The sequence below is a fragment of the Ascaphus truei genome, chromosome 4, assembly GCF_040206685.1.
Source record: "Ascaphus truei isolate aAscTru1 chromosome 4, aAscTru1.hap1, whole genome shotgun sequence".
Classification (NCBI taxonomy): Eukaryota; Metazoa; Chordata; class Amphibia; order Anura; family Ascaphidae; genus Ascaphus; species Ascaphus truei.
Window position 1 is genome coordinate 176,798,840 of NC_134486.1, and position 4,586 is coordinate 176,803,425.

General features: G+C 42.9%; 1 long non-coding RNA gene across 1 annotated transcript; it reads right to left on the reverse strand.

The window, feature by feature from the left end:
• Positions 1-1,554: 1,554 nt before the first annotated feature.
• On the reverse strand, positions 1,555-3,180 carry LOC142492021 (uncharacterized). The gene is made up of 3 exons (XR_012800673.1): positions 3,069-3,180; positions 1,851-2,009; positions 1,555-1,764 (listed from the first exon to the last, which is right to left on the reverse strand). It is a non-coding gene; the product is annotated as an uncharacterized LOC142492021 (long non-coding RNA).
• Positions 3,181-4,586: the final 1,406 nt, after the last annotated feature.

Genomic DNA, 4,586 nt, shown 5'->3' on the forward strand with positions numbered 1-4,586 from the left:
ATTTATTTTATTTTATCAGGAACCAAAAAAAACAAATATAAAAATAATCATGAATAATACATAATGCAGTCTTTATTAAGTTCTTCTGTCAGATGGAAATTGAGGGCCGGTGGATAATCATGAATAATGCACATTGATAATAATATTAATTAATAATATATAATATATAATAATATATATAGTAATATAATTTTTTCCGTCTTTATCTTCTTCCTCATTCTGTGTACAGTACAGTAGTTCATTGAGAGAGGAGAGGTTTTGTGTACATCATTACTGCTGTTTAGATACTGTACACTTAATTGTACAAACAGTTCACAGACTGTACACGAAACCCCCCTCTCTCCCAGTCCATCCTTTTTTTCTGAAAAGACAAGAAAACAAAAAATTAGTGCAGTTATGTGCATACTGTATTATGGCATTGTGTGCTGTGTAGTACTGTTAAACTAGTCTATACTGGAACTACTGTATACTGTGACTACTGTTAAATAGTTCAGCACCATATGGCTGGTGCTGCTCTCTCTGGAAATAAATAAATTGAGCAGTTAGGTGCATACTGTACTGTATTATGGCACTGTGTACTGTATACTGTAGCTACTCCATATTGGACTACAGTACGCTGTTAGCACTGTCAAACAAGTCCATACTGGAACTACTGTATTCTCTGACTACTGTTAAATACTTTGTAACCAGATGGCTGGTGCTGCTCTCTCTGGAAAGAAGTAATTTGAGCAGTTACTGTACTGTAGGTGCATACTGTATTATGGCATTGTGTACTGTATAGCTACTCCATATTGGACTACAGTATGCAGTTACCGTAATACTATCAAACTAGTCTATACTGGAACTACTGTATACTCTGACTACTAGGAAAGAAAAAATCTGTGCCATACTTACCTATATCATACTGTACTTACAATACTACAGTACATTACTTCAGTATACCATACTACCTTCCTGATGCTTGCTCATTACGCGCGATCACAATGGGCAACACAGTCGCAATATGGTAAATATATTTATTGCATCGTTCCACGGTGAGTACATCGTTCCAAAAACTCAGTATGCCTTTCGCCAACTCATCCTTTTTGGAGGGTTTCACGACTTTTCGGATATGGTCCTTCAGCTGATGCCAGACCATTTCGATCGGATTGAAGTCTGGCGATCTGTCATTGGAAAAAAAGGACATTTAGTTTAAGAGATACAGTACACAGTAAAAACAGTGGGGAAAAAATGAGACACGGTTACCGCACTTACTCCGCTGGCGTCTTCACCCAGTTGATACCGCGCTCAAGGATATGCGCTGTTGACGCGGTGTGCTTCGGATCGTTGTCCTGGTAGAAACGGTGACCACCCGGGAACTCGCGTGTGATGTATTCCACAATCTCAGGCACAATTTTGTCTTGGAAGAAAGCTTTATCCATGATTCCTATAACAAGAAAAGAAAAGTGCTCAAAAAACTGCACACTAATACAGTACAATGCATAAGGCTACATTATATTTTATATTTTACCTTCAAAGATGACAATGCATCCTGGTCCACGCCTAAAGATGGCACCCCACACATGCATCTTCACTGGGTGTTTTGGCCGCGGCTTCATAGATATGCAACCTTTTTTGTGGAATGCAAAGGTGGCAAATTTCTCCAGCGATACAGTAGACTCGTCAGTGAAGATGCAATCCTGGAAAGTTTCCCCACTGAAGATCCATGCCTGGGCCTGGACCACTCTTTTGATTTTGTTAACGTCCCTTATCATGGGGTACGGTCTGTAATGACAAGGAATAATTAGTTTTAGAGGTACAGTACAGTTTCTTAAACAACACTTTTACCTCCTGTATTGTCCAGTACTAACCTCACACGTCCATATTTCCATCCAATTCTGCGTCTCATCTTCTTTATGCTGGTCTCGGATACAGTGAGATTGTGATTTTCTTGCAGAGTGTATTTGACCCTTAATGCACTCTTCTCATCATTCTTCTCACTTATTTTGTCGACCAGAAGAGTTGTCTCCCTACAATGTACAGAAAAACAACAATCCAGTGAGTTACAGTGTAGTAGGCCACTACGAGGGGCGGACGACTCTGCGCATGCGCTGCCTCGCATCAACGGATGCAGATAGCTTCCTGGCCTGAGAGACCCGGCGGTCAAATCTGCGCATGCGCTTCAACCTCCCATGTCTGTGTGGACGTATGGGGGGAATGGCGGCTCTCCACCTCCGGCCCCGGCGGCGCTCAGTCAGCGGGACACAGGGAAGGGGAAGCGGAGTTAGGGAGGAGAGAGGCTGAGCAGCGGCTCCTCCTCTCACAGCCGGAGGACTTGCGGGGCTTCCGCCATCTAACTACACCCACACCCGCAGCACCGGAAGCTCTGCGCCAGCCATCTTTGTACACCCATGGCAGCGGACGTGTGGGGTTAACGGCGGCCGTTAGGAGTGGCGCCGGCGGCTATCGCCGGCACCGCATGTCACAGCAGGCGTGTGGGGGGGAGGGATGGGGAAGCCCTGCCGTCACTTCCGTTTCACATTTGTCCCCCATCTCTCCCGTTTTACCCCATCAGAATAGGTGCCACTAAAGAAGTTTCACTTCAAAAATATACATATACCGTTGTTATATAAATATACTGAAATAACTATAAAATTAGATACAGTAGATCTACAGTACACAATATAGTGTTCTATTAATATGCAGCAATATAAGAAATATACATATACCGTTGTTATATAAATATACCGAAATAACTATAAAATTAGATACAGTAGATCGACAGTACACAATATATTGTTCTATTAAGATGCAGCAATATAAAAAAATATATACATATAATGTTGTTATATAAATATACCGAAATAACTATAAAATTAGATACAGTAGATCGATAGTACACAATATATTGTTCTATTAATATGCAGCAATATAAAAAATATACATATACCGTTGTTATATAAATATACCGAAATAACTATAAAATTAGATACAGTAGATCTACAGTACACTATTACAGTACACTAGTAGATCTACAGTACAATATTTTATAAAAAAATAAATAAATTTAGTTATATAAATATACTTACGCGTTAGTTACCGTTGGTGTCCTCGTGCGTTGTCTGGTTTTCCGTGTGCATGATAGCTCACGGTGGTTGATGGCACAACGAGGCCAGAAGTAGCTAACCAGCGTTGGATATCTGCAATTTGGTGTCCGCTCATGTACATCTCCTTAATTCGCATGCTGAGATCCTTTGAAATCTTTTTAACAGGCATTGCTGCGAGTAGAAAGAAATACAAACACAAGAATGTATATTCGATGTTTAGTCGATGTGTATTCAATGTGCAGTGAATCCACAAAATGGATGGTGTATTTATACGTTAATGACTCACATTAGAGTACGCCCACTTTCAACACCTCTACCTCGTCGCCATGCATAAAAGGTTACACACTTTGTATAGCCCACCACTCGATGATCTTTATCTGATCTTGCCCTTGTCCAGATACTGCATTGTGCCATCTGCTTCCATGGATCAATCTCGATTCTATGGATGCCGGAAGCCACTCGCCTCTGCCGTGCCTATCACACAGAAAAAGCGAAAGGCAGCAGCAGTTTCCAAGCCAAGGCCAAAGCGACAGGCTAAGGCCAATAAAGAAAACCTTCTGCTGACCCCAAAGGCTAAGGGTTTTAATAGACGTCAGCCTTATTATGTCAAGAAGAAATAAGGTGATGTACACTCAACGCAAAACAAATGGCAGCCAACCCAACAAACCCGCAGACCACTTCCTCCAATACGCTTCAACGATTCTGCCGCCGCTCTCCTGGATATCTTCAGCCCATCTTCTCTACTGCTCTTCGACGATGCTGCCGCTGGTGTCCCTGAAATTCACGGGTCACTTTCTCCTTTGCGCTTAGACGAAAATCCAGAGGTCACTTTCTTCAACGACGCTGCCGCTTCTCCTCTCCCGGATATACACAGGTCACCACCTCCACCTTTCTTCGACGACGCTGCCGCTTCTCTCCATGGAACCCCCATCTCATCCTCCGTAGCACCCATCCACCCAGATGTCCACAGCACGCCATGCAAAAGAAGCAGCTCGTTAGACCGGATGCTGAATGGGATAAGTGTGGATATCCCCGGGAACTCTATTGTGCTGGCAAAAATAGATCTGCTTCTGGAGACCATGCTAAATATGGATCAACGGATGCTAAATATGGATCAACGGATGCAGAAGATGGATCAACGGATGGAGAAGATGAATCGACGGATGGAGAAGATAGAGACTGACATAGCGGGGATACATAATTTGCTCGGTGTTCATGTCCCTGTATCCCCGACGCCAGAGCAGGAGGGTGGCATGGATGTGATGAATGAGACCTTCGACCACCTTCTATCACCAAGCGCAACCCCTCCACCAGAAGAATTTGTGTTCTATGTAAAGAAGGTTCTTGTTGTCCGTGAGAATAGTAAACAGCTCTTTTGACTCCTCCAGCAGGTGTCTCCACTCTTGAAGAGCCATCTTCATGGCCAGAAGTTCCCTGTTACCCACGTCATAGTTCCTCTCGGCGGATGTGAATTTCTTGGAAAAATATGCACAGGGATGT